A 21,612-nucleotide genomic window follows, 5' to 3' on the forward strand; every position below is an offset into this window, starting at 1 on the left:
CGATTGTCTGCCTTTCACTCTTGCACCGCATCACCGCAACACCTGTTCCCCACTCACCAACCAGTTTGCCACACATACATATAAAAAAGAGAAATTCACTGAGTTTTTATTTAGTAAATTGATTTTTATTTTTTTACATTGCCTAAAGAATGAACGGAGCAATTACTGAACAGTCGGTGTACGATGGAGTCTGAACTCCCAATACAATCTCTCATTAAATAAAATGCCTCCTGTCCTAACTCACCATGTTTATACCTTCAGCCAAAGCCTTTCTCTCCTGAATCTATATATAAATGGAACAATATTACTGAACTGTCTGCATCTCGTTTTGTTATTGTTGAGAGATGCTGTGTCTGTGCGCCAGTCAAGTTGACAGTCTGATTGGCTCTCAGCAGTTGCAGGTACATGATTCGTTGCTTTTGTTGATGCAACGTATTGATTGGCTGGTTTTGGTGAATAATAAAGTTAATTTGGACCAATTGCATCTTTGTTTAGTATTTACTTTTCAATAGATGTGAACTATGCTTAAAAATACAGCAAGTCAAAAAGAAAAAAAAGCCAGCACTTGAATTTTGGTTCACAGTTGGTGCTGAGATGTTCCAGCTGGCATCTGCCATCTATTAGAGCCCAGTAGAACTGGAAGCTGATTGACTGATGGTATTGAATCATTTTCTAATCATTATTTGCATGCTATTTGGGGAGTTTAGGTATTTATTAATAGAGAGATGCTTGTGTACTATATAGTGACAAACACACTCTCTTTGTAGCGTATTTCTACCTTGTTTGCAAGCGGGCGACAAGGTTAACACAAACCTGTTTGTTTGATCAAACAGAACGGGACCTGTACTTTTATTGGACAATCCAAAGAAGTAGTCAGTGATCCAATCAGGGGGTCAAAACACAGTTCAGGTTTTCATACAGAATGCAGGTCAGTCTGCCAGAAGGGCAATCAAAACAGTTTGTTATATACAGCACTTAAATCAATTTATCTCTCTCTCTCTCTCTCTCTCTCTCTCTCTCTCTCTCTCTCTCTCTCTCTCTCTCTCCTGTTGAAGCACTTCATTAAATTATCTACAGATCTTAATGTAAAAATATACAGACAAAACTTAAATCCAAATTATTGAAAATTATACTCTCACTGGATAATCATTATTTTGAATAAAATGTGTTTTGTCATTTTGCTATTTCTTCTTTTTGGTATTACTGTAATAGATTATTAACAATAAGTGTTGAATTGCTGAAATAAAATAATGCTCTGAATTCAGGAGCTATTTGGCAGAAACACTTGAACACTATTTCAACACTTTGAGTTGTTTTTCCTTTTTAAAACACTTCAAATTCAGTTTATTCCCATTAAAAAATGCCATAATAAGCTTTAAAACTCTTAAACAGTGCCCAGAATTAAATTAATTCTGCATAATGAGTATGGCGAAGTATTTGGTTTTAAAAAATGTACTTTCTTTTAGTCAATGAGATGATGTTTTGAAAAAAAAAAAAAATAATCACAGCAAAGTCCTCTTTGCAACATAAGTAATTAAAACAAACCTGATTTATTACAGAACATTTTAGAGTTGTCAAAATTGACTTTACATATCCAGACATTCTACTAACATTCTCTAGTCATTTTAGTCTCAACTGTGTAATAAAAACACAAAACATCACAATAGTTACATAAACAGACTTGTATTACATATTTTCATATTATCTGTCTATATCTAATGTGTTTTTGAAACATTGTACAACCTGCAGTGGCTTATTGTGTTTATAAAACTTTATCTTTTTTTAATGTGTTTAAACAATTATAAAAGTTAATATATGCAGTTGACCTTTTCTCTTATGGTATAGTAAATTCATTTTATGAGCCCTTTCAGAGGACAAAATGACACCAAAAGCAAGGTTTGAACACAATTAGACCTGAAATGTGGCAAATTTACATACAGCACAGGTGCTTGAACTGACCTAATTCACAATTTAACAGCTTTACCACCACTCTCACTCATGTCACAAATTAATCCTGTTTATATGAAGATGTTGCCCACAGGGGCCCCCAATTTAGAACACTCAGTGATGTGCACCAACTGATAAACATTGAAAGTCATATTTTCTTTACCATGCAATAGAAGCATTCTTTCGACAAAGGTACGCAGTGATTTGTGTGCTGAAATAATATCTTGTTTGGAAGATATTAGAATATGCATGCTGCATACCAAAAGGAAGAAGTGATCAAGAAACTATATGGAAGAATGCCAGGCTGAATAAGCAATAAATAAAATAAAATAAATGATTGCCATTTAAAGCTTTCCACTTGCATGCTGTGAGTGACCGTGGTGTTATAATTAACTCTTATGATGGCTTTATTCTAAACAGTTTGTCATCTAGTTGCCTGATTTGTCTGCCTGTCTGTGCTTTGAACTTGTAAATGCTCGTTATATGGGTATGTGCATACATAGCCCCTTCCCTTTTCAACGACTTCAGGATGCAGACACCAGTCACATCCATATTCTCCATTAAATTGTTTGGAGTTTCGCAACAGTGGTCTTGCAACAGTATCAGATAAGCACACAAGGCAGAATACATTTGAATGATGGGAAGTACCAACATTATCTTTCCATTGTATGGGTGTTAGGAAGTTCACAGCACTCATCAACAAAAGGCTTAAAAAATGTATCCACACATGGCTTTTGTAGGCCGAACCACAGTCCTGCAATCATCTAATTTTCTTTTTTTTTCTTTATGTGGCAGTTCATTCGCTGTGAACTGAAGAGGCCAAAGGGAGTGCTTAGATGATCTGAATATAGGCACACCACCACAGTTCCATATTAATGTGAAGACTTCCTTTTGCAACTTTTGTTCTTTGATTAGGTTTTTATACTTCTTGCCATTTAGCCAAGGCTGTGTTGTACTTTTATCCAGCAAGGTGAGACCATGATTTTCTAATGTATCTACAGCAGTCCTTTGCCCCCAATTACTAAAAAATAAGTTTTCAGACTTACTTGCTTCTTTGTTGAAAGGTTTTCCACAGTGTTCACAAGCAGCATCTGCTGGTTCCTGTCCCTGTAATGCAAACATTCTGAACAATAGTAATGTGCAATGCATGACAAGGCTGGATGTCCAAAGAATTTCTGGAAGAAACTAGGTTAGGTACATTTAAATTGAGTAGAGACAATAAATCTTCTAAACCAGCACCTGTGAGGTGATTACGTAGCACATTCAGCATTACTGCCATTACTGTGATGGATGCCCCAGGATAAATTGGTTCATAATTCTGCTGAAAACAGAGACACAAACATTATCAATAATACATTCAACTAAGTAAGATACAATCATGTAAAGATAAAACTACATAATATATCAGAGTGCTTATCCAAGGTTGAAACAGAACTTCTGTATTATGCTGATAACTCCAAAATTAACTTTACACTGAATAGTACTGTACTGAAATATACCAATAGAACACACACACACACACACACACACACACACACACACACACACACACACACACACAAACCTTCACCTCATTCTAATGCTGAAATTCTGCTGCATCGTGGAAAACATCTTCACAGCCATCTTGTGAATTAATATTCTCTCAGTCATAGAAGCCATTGTCAACATCACACGTATCTTAATCCGATTCCTGGTTTTCTGAGTCTTGATCATCCTGCTACAATTAAAGATAAATTAAGAATATAATTATAACTGAATAAGTAAGTACAAAGTACATGTATTGCAAAAAAAACAAAACAAAACTTGGTATTTGATTAATTCAATATTACAAATTGAAACAAATGAAACAATCATATATTTGAACTTAGTTAAAAGTTAATTTCCAATATTTTGAGTATAGTGTGCACCCATCCTTGCACATATGTGAGTTTGCAGGTTAAGCCAATGAATGTATCAGAATACAATACAATAGAATACAAGATAATACAAACAAATATAGTGCAACAAAAAGAGAGAGAGAAAGTGAGAGAGCAACAGAAAACAGAGCACACACACTGGACAATAATAATAAATATAGTCAGAAATAACATCCAAGTCTATGAAGTAGAGGTCTTCGTGGGTCCAAAATAATAAGCCTGACCTGACCCAAAGAAGGAGTGGTCCACTATTCCTTTCCCCGTCTCTAGCATGTACTGGCTGCACAGTTCAGTATTATAAAGCAGTGTCAACCTAGAAATCTCTCTCTGTGTGAACTTTATTATGAACCTACACAAAAAGGAAATACATAAATATAATGTTTTTGTGTAAAAGAGAAAAGACAAAGAATGCATTGCTATCTGAAATCAAATTAACTGAAGCACAATCTCATAAATGCATCATTGTATTACAGACTTAATAAAAGTGCAAATGCAATGAAAGTGACATAATACTAAAAAAAAAAAAATTTTTTATGGAAAAATATATATATATATATATATATATATATATATATATATATATATATATATATATATATATATATATAGGCAATGTCTGGGCAATATCTAAATCAAATTGGCCGATTTTACCTGAATTGAAGTCAAAGCAGTTACTGTAATCAAAGTGAAAAACAACATCCATAAACTTGAAGCTTATCTATAAACTTCAGGTACATTCAAACAGCATTCCAATTCCAAAAGAAAAGAAAACAGTGACAGACAAGTTGAAAATGTCTTGCATATAGAATAATCTAGCTAGAAAAAATACCCTGAAATCATTATTTATTTTTTATTTGTGCATATCAGACAGTGTCCGTTAGGTAAAGTGTCCCCCAACTACGACCACCCGTTCAATGAACATTGATTTGAGTTTGTTTCAATGACTCAGACTCGGACTCGTGACTCAGACTTGGACTTGAATGATAGTAACTCGGACTCCACTTGACACTCGGAACTCGGACTCGAGGTTTAAGGACTTGACTATAAGAACAAAACTAAAAAAAAAATCAATCACAACATAACTATCCAAATACTATGGAATTCCACATTACTTGCTAATATCATACATTATCAGTCAATTAAGCATGCCAGATTTTTTGTGTTTCTTCTGTTTTATCAAGTTCAAGCTATTAGATTTATAAATACACACACACACACACACACACACACACACACACACACACACACACACACACACATATATATATATATATATATATATATATATATATATATATATATATATATATATATATATATATATTGCATTTCTTTCCAGAGTAAACAAAAAAGAAAGGCCTTAATTCAGAAAAGGAAACAGAAAGAGATGTGCAAGAAATGGTTTATTTCTAATGCATGAACCCAGGTATGCAAATATGCTTCTTTAGCTACATTGAATCAAATTGACAGTCTACCATTTTGGTAAATCAAGTTCCATATGACCCTAGAAGCTACCACTTTATTTTGACGATGTATTTATCAGAAAGTTCAAGTGATGAAGAACCTTTGACTTTTAAAACTAAGCAATCCCTTTAGATTCAGTGTGATGTGTCAAAAGCCCAAATACGTGACCTGAAGAGGGAAAACATAGTATTAAGGACTACCCTATGCCTTTTTGATGATAAGTATATCAAACACAAGTATCAGGTGTATAAAGTGAATTAAATTAGGAATTAGCTAAGAAGAGCAGTTTTTTGACTAACAGTTAAAACAGAGGGTAATATTTTATAATTGGGGTTAATTGTCTTAGTAACTTGCTTAAACATTTCATCGGGAAAGAAATGCAAAATGAAGTGCTGTGTGAATATAATCCTGAGTTTATCCCTGGCTTACCAGCCTGTATAAATTAGATAAGAACAGAGAAAGTGAAAACAACTGATTGTATACTATGGATATTGTGATGGTGTAAGCCCATCCCCTATAGAAATAATTAAATAAACAGATAATATAATCATTTTGCACTTATAGGATGGTAATCAAGTTTTACATATGTGTTTTTTCTAAACAAAATTACAATTTGACAGGATGATGGTGGTACTTTTTAATTAATCAGCTCAAAGCTGAAAACAGGTACTATACTGTATTAGTAATTTTCAAATCGATACCTACAGTTACAGTTACATTACTATCTTTATTAAAGCACAATGCTAAAATGCACACATTTCAAACAAAACTTTCTGGGCCTCATTTTTAAGAGATGTACTCATTTTGTGTGTCCATCTCTTGGAAAATAAGGCCCACTGTGTGTACAAATTATATATCGTATTCTTAAAATATTCTTTAAACGCAGATGCTGCTCACATTATGTTGTTCTAATTGAAACACCAAATCTAGACTTTTCCAATTATTATTATTTTTTTTAATTTAGTGGTCGCCAATTATTTTTTATGTTTTCTCCCCAATTTAGTAATGTCCAATTATTTTTAGATCTGCCCACCGCTACCACTCCTGCGCTGACTCAGGTTGGGGAAGATGAACACACGCTGTCCTTCAAATTGTATGCCATCAGCCGCCCACTTCTTTACACGCTGCAGACTCACCATGCAGCCACCCAGAGCTACAGCGAAGCCCGCAGAAGCCTGGCCAGACCACAGGAACGCCTTTACTGGATGCGCTACTCTTGAGCTACTTTCCCAAGTTTGATGTATTTTGTGTCTTTTTGTGAAAATACCTGAGGGTCTTCAGAGGTCAAGTTTACTTTGTATGCTTAAATTTAATGTGTAGAAATATGCATAACAATTTTGCTGCACAACTTGTCTGCCTCCCCTCCCCTAAAACTTCCACTAGCAACTACATCTTCCAGAATACAACGTCTTCCATTATTAGGGAACTGTACACAAGATAAAACAACCCAACAAATGTGATCCAATCTTTGTCTAGTCCTGCTGTCTTTGCAACCAATCACAGTAAGAATAAGAAAAATTCGAAGACACAGACTGGCGCGTAAACACCCCAGTTCAGCTCCAAATCCAACTGGATCCATCATCAGAGGCAACCACTAAAGAAAAGGTACCTATAATATTAAACTAACCATTTTGTAACTTATTAATGCATTTCCTTAGTTTATCTGTATGGATTTATATTAATGTTTTAACATGTTCACTGAGTTTAAGAATTTTATGTTAACATATAAATAACATAACTAATTTGCAGTCAGTGTGATACCTCGAAAAAAATGTGTTGAGCCGATAAAGAACCTTGTATAACACATGCGTATATAGTAAATAGTACAAAATATCTATACATATGCACAAAAAAGCGTATTCCTTTTGTTGTGATATCATAAAAATATGTACCCAGGTGCTTAGTTGTCAGAGATAGTGGGGATTCGTGTATAAAGGCTATACACCTTTAAGAAAAAGGCATGATGGGATATCAGCTGAAATTGCAGAGGTGCTGTCTATTATCAACACCTGCAGAATACATTAACCCCAGTTTCATGCAACAGTTGTGATGGTGATCAAATGTGTGTGAGTACTGTTGTGTAGAAAATTGCTTTAAACAGCTGCATTCAAGAAATTTAGAACAAGAATAAGAACAGTGAATAATAAAAATATACTTAAGGTCTGTGTGTTGCACATAACAAAATGCCCTAGAAACTTAAAATAAATAATTATAATGAAGGGCTACAATGCAGCAAAAAGCTGAATATTTAAGCAAAAAAGGAAGTGAAAAGGTTACCATACCAAGCTGATTTTTTTTTTTGTGAACTCCAATAAACTTATCATAAGAGCTGTCTGTGTTACAGTAAATGCAGTCAGATCACAACTTGACTAATGCTGAGCATTGGGAGCTGTAGCATGCTGTTCCCCATATTACAGCTGTACACAATTAAAGATGCAGTCACCAATTCCACACACATTTTTAGTCAGTCTTGTATTGCAGGGGCCTGGATGCAATACAATTCTTGCCTTGCTGTGGGCAGTGCTGAAATAAAACTCCTTAATTGCACTAATGGTAAGGTGACCATATGGCTCCATGAACACAAAGTAATATGGTCACCTTAACTAATGGAGTACTTTGTCAGAAACTACAAGCAGACCACTACGTGTCATGCACATGCTTAAACCATCCAAAATTGTGCCAGAATGCACCATTTTAATCTTTTTTTTTCAAAATTGGCACACACTCTCACACACACACACTCTCCCTCTTTGGCCCTACGTCCACCTTGTAAGTGCCACATACCTTAAAACTAATTAAAAACCCTGGGTTGTACAGTAGTTCAAAGTAACATTGCAGTTAACTATTCGCCCTAGAAACCCAAAGGACAACCAAACCTCCCAAAAATGGAGGTCATGGTTGGCCCCCAGCTGGGTAAGAACAATTCCCCCTAACTCGATTCCTATACAGCATCGGGTCATGACAGGTTCAATATCACCTTCTCCCCCACAGTGTTTCCAGTGGCATGATTTGGCCACATCGCCAGGTGGTCTCGAGATACCTGACATCGAAGACGGGTAGGACCAGGGGAATTAGTCGGGAGGGGCCTTGTATCATTGATGTGAAAGCAGGAAAAGTGAGCACCCATGCTTTAGTGGACTCGGGGTGCAGTCAAACTTTATTTGGAAAGCTTTCTTGGGGGGGGTTTGGCTTGGTGGCCACAGGGATCTGTGGCCATCTCCTGTATCCAGGGGGAAACCAAGTCATATCCCACCCTTTCAAAATTGATTTAACTGTGGGAAAACACAGGTACCGCGTAACCGTGGCTGTGGCAGAAAATTTGCCATATCTCATATACAAGTACTTATAGCGGAGCAGAAAATGGGAGATTCTGTTGTCCTCATTCTCCCGCTACAGGTTGAAATATTCCCAACTCATTTTCGCCCAAGGAAAACAAAGAAAGAGAAAAGGGCAGACCAATGGAAAAGGATCTCAATGAGACATGGTTGGGGTTTGGTAGGAAATTCTGCTTTACTGGTTAAACGTCAGAGCAAGAGGATTGGTGTGCAGTGTGACCAGCAGAGCGAGGTTATCGGGACCCCTAGGGCACAGGTTACTCTGGCCCCGCTCGATATACCAGAAATATGGAACCGGAATATTGACCTAGAGTGGGAGCAGAACAATGATCCTACTGCACTGAACATTCAGGGGCAGGTCTGGGTTATTGAGGGGAAGGCAGTTGACAACACTTGTCCACTTGCATCTACTCATTACACCATAACTGGGCAGTTACTGTATATAGTATCTCAAGCCCTGGGCACAGGACACCCTGTAACCTAATGGGTGTGGTAAGATTATGGAACAAATATTGGCTCGGTTTCATTGGCTGGGAATTTTTGGCGATGTGAGGAAATATACAGTTGAAAGTCCAGAGAAGTGCTGGGGTTCACCCCGCTCCTTTGATACCACTGCCCATTGTTGGTACCCCCTTTGAATGCATTGCTATGGACATTGTGGGGCTGCTGGGTATAGCCACATTTTAGTGGTGGTGGATTACGCGATGCAATACTCGGAGGCACTTCCACTGTGGTCCACAAGTACAACAGCATTTGCCAAGGAGTTAGTGCAGATTATGTAAAGAGTGGGGAGTCTGAAGGAGATTTTGACGGATAAGGGAACTAGCTTCATGTCACAGTGACTAACAAAGTCTATACATTATTGTAAATGCATTCTACCAGAACCTCAGGCGACCATCCTCAAATACCATCCACAGACGAATGGGCTGGTGGAACGGTTTAATCAGACTTTATAGCAGATGCTGTGATGATTTGTGGATTAGGAAAAGAAAAATTGGGCATCTGTGCTTTTTCCTACCTGCTTGTGATGGTTCACGTCCCATCCCTTATAAAATAAACAATAATTTTTAACAAGCTAACGTGTTTTAAAGGAATCCTGGAATAAAACGGGACTTTTTCTTATTAAGAATGCAACAAAAACAATAACACTGTATACTGGGTTTATTCAAATGTATGTGAATTCTTTTAAATTAGCAATTGCACAAAGTGTATACAGAACGAAGTATAGCACTTACCTGTGGGGTTGCAGGAGGCCGCGGGTGGATGCCAGGATAGAAAAAAAGAAAGACAAACAGAAATAAATCAGTTTTAAAGTGGTGCTGAATGCTCAGTGCATGTTCCCCTGTGAAGGTGCACATTCGCAGGAAAGTAGGTAATTTGTTATTCAGTAACCTTAATTGTCTATACAAGTAAAACTAAATTAGAAATTAAAAGCAAATACTGATTTATTTGTAAATGGCGTTTGTTAGCATAAATGTGGTGCAAGGGTGGCACCATGTTTGTGCGAGCCGAGCAGTACAGTGAGGCACCATGTTTGTGAGGGGCAGATCATACCTCATACCATAATTCTAAAGTATGTTCCAATTTACAATAGTAATTTTACAGATTTTCAGATTCATATAGCAATACTATAGAATTAATTTTATAAGGGATGTTGCAATTATGTTTTGTGGAAGGGGCTAAACTTACTTAACCTCATTGGATCTAGTCTCTCTATGTATTGTGAGATTACTCACCTTTCTGAGGTGACTAAAACTATGGAAAGGGTTTTTCTAGCATGGTAAACACACAGGGCATGTTATGTTTTGGGGTGGCTAAAACAACTTAAAGATGTTCTCTCCATGTATACTGAAACTTCTGAAAAAGCAAATCAGCAAAAAAATCATTTAAAAAATCAATCGGCAATTGGCAACCATGAACCGGCAATTGGCAATCAACTTTACGTCTCTGATTTTTTTTGGTTTACCTAAAACAAGGATAGGAATTTAAAAACACCATGGCACAAGAAAATACATCCCAAGCAACTTCAAATATATCTTAACCTTTGCTAAGATAAAACAAAGCCTGTTCCTCTTACAGGACGATACAATATTGCTTTTCTTTAAAAAGCAATAGTATACATGTTATGTATAATAAAACAATAGTTTCTTGAGATACACAGACAATGTATGTACAACAGAGACATCTCACAACAAAAACAGCTAAAGATACCATAAGAAAAAAAAAAACAGCAAGTAACTCGAAAAAGGCATTACCTTTGTTAAGATAGAAGCATTGTTCTCTTACAGGATAGAAGAAATACACAATTGTTTTGCTTTTAACAAAATCTTTTAAAAGAATACTGTAGAATTAAATGTTTACCCTTTGCCTAAATAAAGACAGAGAAATAGTAATACTATAACCCATACAGTCTCCCCCAAAAAACACAATTGAAATAGCGCCATAAAAACACTTTCAAAAAAGTATATGCTAGTTGCTTTTTTCTTTGACAAATAATTAGTTTCATGCACATGACACAGACATAATGAATAACCTTGAAAAAAGGATGTATGGATATGCTATGGTTGCACAGGGACATGGAAATATGGACTGGTATTTGCAAACGCTGCTGCGATTCTGCAACCATGACTGGTTATTTCATTTTTTACTTCTTGTGCTGTTTTGATTGATGTTTGATATCATTTTTCCAGTTTGCCCCAGTTTTATCAACAGTGTTTTATAGTTGTGAAAATGATATGACCCAGAAACATACATTTCATGAATAAAGCCACTGAAATGATTCATATTTATTTATGTACATTTCAAGTGAAAATTTGGCATAAAATACAACCCACCTGTGAACAAAACAAAGGATTACATTGAAAAATAGTAGTAAAATCTTTAAAAAATCCAATCGTTTCTTAAATTTGCTCTCAAAACCCCTCTATTATGTTGAAAGAGGGGAAATTGCATTGTGGTTGTGAGAGCTATTATTACTTGATGAAACCCTTCGGCATAGTTTGATTGATTAGTAAAGGGCAGCTGTTCCATATGCAACTGTCTCATCTGCACACAGGCAGCTTTAAAAAGATGTACTTTGACTTCTGACTTCATGTTGCACCATTACCCAACATTTCTAATTTTAATAAGGTTTTAGTATATTGTGCGCTGCCAAAAAGCTCCATTGAAATAGGGACTCAGAATCCAAGCGGTCAAATCAAATCAGTAAAACTCGAGGTCATCCCTCTGAAAAAAAAAAAAAAAACTCTGGAGGGGTGGTGCTCTGGAAATATTGCAATCCTGTTATAAATTTGGTATTAATTCTACAAACAATGTGTATATTGAAACCATGATATTCACTACTGAAAGTCACGTTGTAACATGTGATTATAGAAAACTATTTAGTTATTGTGCATATGGTATAAATGTCATCCAAATTATTCATCAGCAATAAGTGTGAATGGGTATAATTCAACTACCTAAGCATAAGTTAATTAACATTGCAACTAAACCTCCTAACCTTTATCATTTGTCTTGAAATGAATCTCGGTTCTTCGATAAGTCATTTTAATGATCTTCTTGGTGAGAATATTGATTCATTTTAATTGAGGCCAACCTCATTTTCTTTTGTTTGGCATTTCTTGACATCATTTATACCTACTGACCTACAAACCATTAATGTCCCACCAGTTTAATTTTCTAACATTTCAAATTTAATAGGTTGCACGTGGAATTGTTTTGAAACTTCTGAAAATGTGACGTCAACCTTTTATCTGTGAAGTAATGTGCTTGATTTTTTAAATTATTATTAAAGCCACAAGCATTACTGAGGGTGCTTGGAAATATTGCTCTCAACCCTTATTTTAAAATTAATTAGAACTAACAGGTTTCTGACACATTGGTGTCTTATTATGTTACAATGGAAATGCCACACACATGTAAAAATAGAGCACATATTTTAATGTTAATGTAACTGTTTTCTTAAATATATGTTCATGAAAATATGAAGTATTTCAGTTGTATTATATGTTTGTGTACAGGTATGTACAATAGAGTACAGGTGATATGTACAATAACAAAGCTCTGTATAAAGACCAACTCACCACCTGGGCCACCCTGTCAGTTCCTTCACAGTTTAAAGTTCTCCCTGATAAAAACAGCGATCAATTAAGAAAGTTGTACATAATAAATATCATTTAGAAATAATAATAAAAAAAAAACTTATGTTCAATGACTAACATTTTGACTGAAAGTCAAAATGAATGAATGAAAAAACAAAGACAAACCTTTAGTCCAAATGTTTGTCATTGAATTAATAGTTTATTTTGGTATTCTTAACATTACTACTAATTACAGTGTAAACCGCATGTTCCAACCATAATGACGCAAAATCTTCCAGCAGAATTTGCAACACAATTGAGGTTGGTGCAGTGTTCGATTAGTTTAACCATCCATTATGTGGTTTGCACGCCAGATGGTTGTATGTGGTTACAATGGAAGACAATCTATAGTAGGCCATAGGGTTTAAAAAAATAGGCACATTTGAATTTTTTTTTTTTTTTTCACTAGACGTGATTTGATAAACATGAAATTAAACCAGGTGTACGGTTTGTGTACTTTGTACTGGTGCAGGTATAAACACAGACAACACTATAGAAAGACAATCGTTGGCTATAGTGGTCAAAAATCTACTTAGGGACATGTTTGAAATAAATTTAGAAAGCGTTCTACTCCATATCGCTACACATTCAAATTTGAGGAAATTAAACCAAAACCAACTTAAGTAATCTTGGACCACTATTTCAACACTATGTTTCAAACTCTTCATGGCAAACAAGATATTTTTGATGGAATTATGGCTAGTGGGGGTTTCACCATGAAAAAAAAAATATTGACTACATTAGCCTATATTTGTTGTTGTTATTATTATTATTATTATTATTATTATTATTATTATTATTATTATTATTAATTAATAATAATAATAATAAATAATAATAATAATAATAATAATAATAATAATAATAATATGCAGGTTTAGGCAACATACAGCATGTAGTTAGTAGTCAGTTTAATATTTAGGTGGTAGTTTTGGAAGAAAAATGTCTTAAGTTTAGCTAAGCAAATGAAAAAAAAAACAAGGCAGGCAGGCAGCAGCAGAAATTAATGTTTAATAGGGTGTAGCTGTGATTTCAGTAAAAATAAATATACAAATGCCAGTACTTCTATTTACTGAATTTTATTGACCTCTATCAAAGGGAATGTGTCTGTTAGATAAATATGTTTGTGTATCCTTGTTTTTGAATTATAGTGCAATTATACAGTTGCTAGTATTGATTACAATAACAGCATCAGCAGTACCCTTACTGTACATAGAACATTGTAATTATTTAAATATATTTAGAAAACTAGTAATTGAAATTAGAACCCTTGATATACTTTAGTGCACTGATATTATTATTATTTTTTTTTATCCCGTTCTCAACATTAAGCCTGCCTTTAACATTCCCTCCGCTACCTGGATTATTTTGGCATTTGTAACTTCTCTTTCCTCCGAAAAAGGATGTTTTTCCTCTCTCCTGAGCGGTGAGATTAGTCCTTAATTATTATAGGTCAATAATTACCCTATATTTTCTTTACCAACCTTTCTTTTTTGCATTGGTGGTACAGATGCAGGGAGCCAGGGGTCCTCTTTTTGATGCCTACTTCACAACCTTAGGCCCAGCCAGGCTGGCCTTGTCCTTAGCAAAAGGGGACCCCCAACCAAATCATTCTTAACAATCTATTACTCTAGGTTCCCCCTGGGGGCAGCATCGATGTTGCCAGCCTTGGAGACCAATGCCCTGAATTTTTTTGTAAGCCAGGGTGACTTCTAGTCTTCTTAAATATATCCGCTACCCTTACCAAAATATAGACCTTCTGGCAAACTGTAGTGGCAACTTTTATGCTGATACACCTGAAGAAAAATATACATTTTATATATTTATGAAGCAATTCTGTGCATTTTGCACACTTTTTAAGTACATGATTAATATTAACAAACATAAAGAAATGTTTTCCCCATAGAAATGATCATGACATAATAATTCTGAAGGCTAACAGGGAGGTATTGTACAAACGTTGAGCAGTTGATACACCTGAAGAAAAATATACATTTTATATATTTATGAAGCAATTCTGTGCATTTTGCACACTTTTTAAGTACATGATTAATATTAACAAACATAAAGAAATGTTTTCCCCATAGAAATGATCATGACATAATAATTCTGAAGGCTAACAGGGAGGTATTGTACAAACGTTGAGCAGCGTTTTAAAGAAGGCTAAATAAATCTGAAAAAAATGCATTTAAAGTTCACATTACAAATTGCAAACAATATTAATTCAATCTTTTGCACAATAAATTGTTTATGACACTAAAATGGAACACCAGTGTATAAATAATTAGTTTTTTTTTTATTATTATTAATGTACCGTAAATGTTTTTATTTAATGGGAGTTTAAATTATTAGCAAGTAGACAAGTTTCGATATGAAAACTTTTTAGTGAAAAAATACTTTTTCACTAAAGTAAAATCAGGCTTATGTGATTTTGAAATGCCACTTTGCTATATTTACTACTACTAAGTTAAAAAAAAAAAAAAAAAAGATTTTGGTGGGAATTGAATTTGAACTCGTTCATGGCCCCGTGGTAAGATTAATTTGCTAATTTATTTCTTTTTTAATAACAGTCTCTCTTCCTTACCTTATTCTAAGAGTTTTTGGTAGTAATAAAAAAATCTTCATATCTCTTGACCGCCGTTCCAGCCATTATCCTAATAAAGTGTTTTTTTTTTTTTTTTTTTTTTTTTTTTTTTTTTATTATTTTTTTATTTATGTATGTATTTATTTATTTATTTAAAAATTGTAATCGTTAGGTGACAGCGCATAGACCTTGGGTCAAACCAATATGTTAGTGTAGGGGGAATTGATTGTGAGTGTTTATAAATTTGGCCCATCCTCTAAACACCTTTCAATTTTTGGATTATATTTTAAACCTTTAAAGACAAAAATAATGTTAAACATGTCAGTACAAACTATATACATTTAAATGTTGTATATGTTTATAAATGTAAACCTATGTAAACTCACCTGTAAACTGGTGTGGTTCGTGTCTTTCCAACGGAATATGCGCAAACCTTGAGAATCTCTTTAATCCTACAGCTCGTACAATCTGCTCGAGACCTCGTAGGTTGCAGAATCTGTTCAAATTGATGAAAAAATTTCGCTGCACTGCGACCTCCTAACAAGAAAAATGACTACGTGAACCCACTGCCCTATTACGCCCCACTGTTATTGCAGACTAGTTAGTATTGGTAAGTAAAACATGCATTACAAGACAATATCAACAAAACTAATATATAACCATTGGTTATTGTTAATTCGTAATACAGTCGCAAAATTTTTAAAAGCCAGTAAAAAACAGTAAAAAAAAAACAAAAAACAAAAAAAACAGACCAGCTTTCTATCACCTATCTATGCTTTTCTATCCACTATCATCCCTACACTGTATATAAAGTAAATGGCACTCTTACCAGGTGCCATATATCACATTAATTACATGCTACCTTCTGTTATTCAGAGCTGTCCCGTCAAATGTATTAATTTTTCTTCCATGAAATGCATGTTTTAATATTATGTTTATTAATCGTAGTAATAGCAGTCGTGATTATACATATAATTACAGTAGTAGCAAGAGCTGAAAATGATATTACTGAGACAAGTAGCCTACACTATTGGGTCACATTAAAAAAAAAAAAAAAATTTTATATACATATAAAATAAATCAATTTCTAATCCAGTTTAATCTGAGAATTGTGCATTCTAATGAATTCTAATGGGTTTTATACTGCTCTGTTGTAAAATCTCTGTACACTCACTGTACTGTAAAAGTCACAAAACCATGAATAAATACATGATATCGTTAAAAACAAACAAAAAAAAAAAGATTACAGCACGATTGGTTTAATATACCTGTAATTTTATAATAAATAATATGGACATGCTCTAATTTGTGCCAATTTGCTTTGCTCCACCTTTTGTTTGGCAAAGTGTTTGCACCTAATGGCATTCAATTTTTCTGGCAAACTTCAGGCAAAATGTTTGCCATTAGTTGCAATCAATCTGTTGGTTTCCAGAGGTTTGCTTTAAAGTTAGCCACTACTGGCAAATGACTGCAAACCTCTGGCATGCATATTGTTTAGTTTGCTGCAAACTTGCGGCACATTAGCTACAAGCTTGCCGCAAACTTTAAACTTTTGTAAGGGTATCCTTCTCTTCACTTTTCCCTTGGGGGGAATAATGCTAGCTTCCCAGCCTGGAGGCTGGGCTACTCTCCGTGAGCCAAGGGCATGTCATCTTCCTAAAGTCACAAGCACATAATTCCAATTTCAAGTCCCAGGGCTTACTCCACACAGGCCTTGCTCCTGTCCCGTGATTAATCATTCATTAAGAATCTCAGTCATTTGAACCAAAAGGAAAATTATGTTTAAGTATAATTTATCTATTGCTGAAACAGATGTGTACGTGTCTATTAATCTTTATATAGACAGGGAAATTCTGTAGGATATATTTAATTATATTTAATTAATGTCTGGAGTAAGCTTTCAACCAGTGAATTTTTAAATAGATATTAAGAGATGGAAAGAAATATTACTGCAATGTGTCTTCCAAGTTACAAAAAGTGATGTTTGACCCTAGCTAATAAACAGAACAATTACTGTGTTCCTGGGATGCCCCTGATCAACATGCAGAATTCAAATATAAAAATTAAATTCAGCACATCATATGTCAGTGTCTAACTGAGTCAAGGTCATATATCTTTTTGCTGTTTTACTTCAAAGGTAAGAAATTTGAAAGAAAGTCAGTAGACTAACAGTTTAGCAAATGCCTTCATCTATGTTACACGTCTTTGACAGTGAGGGCAGCTGAACATTTTCAAACTTGTTTCAGTTTCTTATTGGTTTATGCCGTAGTTTACTTAAGCATTGTTAGATCATATGCACCGCACAATGTGGCACTTGTACCCTTAAAGGAATGGCTACAAGATGGTAATGATCTCATCCACTATGCAGCATTATACAGCTGATTTGAAGAGCAAGCCAGAGAATTCAGGCATCATCCACAGCCTCCACAATCCCTGGATCTCAATCCAATTGAGCATATTTGGGATGAATACAATCCTTGGTCTACCTCTCTGCACAAACTGCGTGAAATATTAATGACTTAATGGCTTAATAACCCTTGAGACACCTTCTAGGCCTTGTGGAGTCTAAGGCTGTCATGAGCGCAAACAGAGGCCCAACCTGATACTTGGTACAGGTCCTGATAAAGTGGCCAGGCAATGTATGTCCTTAACCGCATCAAGGCAAATATTTTCATATCTTTAGTATCGTGGTGGTTTAGTATTTTATTAAAGTATGACTTGTTGTATATACAGTATAAACATCTGTTGCATAGTAAAGCACAAGAGGCACTCTATTATATTTGTGGTAGACAGCTTTTGAGTTGGCCCCTACATTAGGATAATTAAAATAAAAGATTATACTGATTTTGTCCTGGATGTCTTTGACGTGCTTTTATATACATTATACAACAGTAGGTGGAGGTGCACGCACTGTAGCGCGTACACCACAGCAAAGTGGTTTGGTTAAACAGACCCAATAATTAACATCTGTAGACTAAGACACCCAATCATCTAGGTGAGAGAACAATGTATAAATATGATTGTTGGCAGCCTCTTAATACCTTTTTCATTATTGATTACCTTTTAATACTTTCCCTTTTCACAGGTTCGTTAATCAGGGCAGAGTACTTAGGTGAGAGTACAATTAAACAGCAAAATGTCAGAAAACAGTAATAGAATATAACATTATATTTTACAAGTATTTTGTAACGGGGGTTGTTACGTTTGTGGGAACGTTTGACACACCATAGACGCACAGGTTTTATTCAAACACACAGATCCGTTGCAGTTGTAATTGCATGTTACAGCCACCAGGGTATCAGCAATGGTAGCCCCAGTATAGGATTTAATAAAGACAAAAAACATTAAAAACAAAAAAAAACTGGTCAAAAAACAGCTAAGAAAATAAAGGTGTCATGAAAACGGCTAAGCACTAACTACACTGAAAGGAGGATCCCACTAACAGAATACGCTACACACCCTTGCTATACTGGGGTAGGATGTCTAACATCCCTTAAACTAACCCTATTCATCATTGCTTCCACAGTCCCAGAAGTAAATATTGCCTATACTGCTCATATGCAAATTTCTGAATAGAAAGGGAGGGTTCACTCTTTAACAAACACTTCCTTTTTGCTTAAAAAATGTGCCTCCTATCATACTGTAAGCACATACGTGTTTTTGTAAGCTACAAGTTCCACGGGAAATTTGCACAGTGATTTTTGCAGTTTTCCAGTAGGAATCCTGTGCATTTACCATGTTTTAAATATGCTGTACCATATCTCACTGCTTCAATATGCATGCATGTTTGTTTTAAATCCTCGATAACAAAGCTAATTTGATTGTCATGCAATATGTATTAACAAAAAACAATTAATATGGTTTCAATATTGATATAGTGATTATATTACAAATTAAAAAATAAGACAGTTTCCACTGTACTGTATTGAGAAGGAGGTCATACAAATTCCTGTTCAATTTTTATAAAAAGATTACATATTTTAACATAAATATAATTGCACATAAAAATAAATCGCACAAGGAATGCATGAGTAGTCTCATATACAAAATAATACATTTATTAATTTTATTTTAATATTTATACCATGAAAAATAATATATAGTTCCTGGCGTTCAGAAATGTAACTTTACCTTACCACCCTTTGTACACTGGGTAGTATGGTAAAGCTAACAACTATGATTAAATGAAAATAATAGATAATAACAAAAAATACAGTCTATTATATTAATTAATGTAACAGTATGTCATATTAAAAAGTTTTCTTGTAAAATGTAGCTTTTAACAAAGACTCTGGGAACATTTTGTAAGTTTAAATCATTTATAGTAACCAATTTAAAGTAATAATGGCGATATCAGGGTGCTCAACAATTAAAATTCAGAGAAAATGCCAACTGGCGCTGTGAACCCTCCATTTAATTTCAGAAATTTGCGTATACGCAGGAAAGGTGATATGCACTTTTTTCACTGTCTACCAATTTCCTGTGACAGTGGTATACACATGGTAACTCTTCCACACAGGTAGAGTTCTTGCTGTGCTTTGTTTCGCTCTCCTGAAATTAAGGGTTTCCTTTATTCGCTGTCCAGCGGGTTACTTCTCTCCCTCTCTTTCTCACGGATCAGGCTGGGCAATGCCTTCACTGAACTATCTCTTCTGCAGATGTTCACCTTTTGCCAACACCAGACCTATACCCAGCCAATGGCTGTTGGCTGAAGAAGCAGCCATGCATCATCGCAGCACAGGCCTACACAGCATGCAATTTTAAAAGCCCTGGTTACACATACAGTGACTGTCTCCTTCTCCGGGTAGCCTGGACGATCGCAGGTCCTTGCAGCAGTGTACTTTGTCTCCATGGCTTTGCAACAGTTTTGATCTGTAGCTAGGCGTCTTTTTCAATGCTTGTGCACTCCCCGGGGAACGCCTCCCCCAGACAATTAGACACCCAATCAGCCAAGCCCCGGCCGAGCTTCCTTGTTCCACTACCTTTTCCACAGGGCACCTCCCATTAGCATCCAAGCCACTCCTCCAGTGGTATGATTGCGCCAAAGAGGCACAACCTGTCATATCTTTATTTGCACAGAAAACACAAATTGAATATATTGCCTTTCACAATTGGTCAATCAAGTTTAGTCATAAAGTACAATTCAGTTTGTTTTACCACCAGTAAATACATCCTCAGTTAATAGTAAAAGATCACTAGATAGAATTGGGATAATCAGTCACAATATTCACCACTCAGAGGTCACTAATTAGACCAATATATGATCACAATCATGTATAGTTTAGCACAAAGTAGTCTGCTAGAGACACATAGAACTGAAGGCTGAGGAATGACTATAACACGAGTTGCAAGAATTTGTCACAGCTGGTTGCTACAAACCAAAGAACATTTATTGTGGCTAGCTGTTAGTTGTTACATAATATGAGGTGATAGAATCAACCCAAGCTCATATGGGTTAATTGGATAAAGGTCTTATTTTGCAATCACTTAACTCTTTAAGGAAAAAGGTGCTGTGATGTAAATGTATTTGTATGTAGCATGCACGCGGTTTTAACAACTACCAGCTTGTAAAAATATAATTGTTTTTTGTGTCAAATTATGATTTTTATGTTCAAATCTAGTCAGAATTTTAAAAAAGCAAAGATAACAAGTGCTTTTCTATGACTGACATTTTCCCAATACTGTACAATAATGACATACTAAAGCTGTGAGTGGATGTTTTAGGATCGAGTACATTTTTACATTAATCCATAGGAAATGTCAATCTGGATGCTATTATTTATTTAATAACACTTCAACAGTGTCCAGTATTTATATGTATCAGAATGTTGTGATAGAAAAGTAGGTTATATCTGCTTTCTACATTCATTTGTAAAATGTTTTATATAATACTGAAACAAAAGACAAATGAAAATGCTTAAAGCAAGAAAAGATCATTCTTTTGGTGTTTAAATGATCATTCTTTGTATATTTTCCTCTGCAGTGTAAAATAAAATATACATTTGTTCTATGTAGTCATTAAAGTTGCTTTTTCTTTATGATACACAATGCATTTTACTCTAATTGTGAGCACGGAGAATATCTGGAATATCAAGAGTATTATGTTATACATGTAATTAAAGCTGTGTTCCCTTTGCAAAACATGTGTTTTTGATCTTTGCACTAAGGGGTGTCTCCTTGCCTTTCCAAATTACAACAACTTTAATTTCAGAAAGACACATAGACAA

Source organism: Polyodon spathula, chromosome 6 (assembly GCF_017654505.1).
Source record: "Polyodon spathula isolate WHYD16114869_AA chromosome 6, ASM1765450v1, whole genome shotgun sequence".
Taxonomy (NCBI): domain Eukaryota; kingdom Metazoa; phylum Chordata; class Actinopteri; order Acipenseriformes; family Polyodontidae; genus Polyodon; species Polyodon spathula.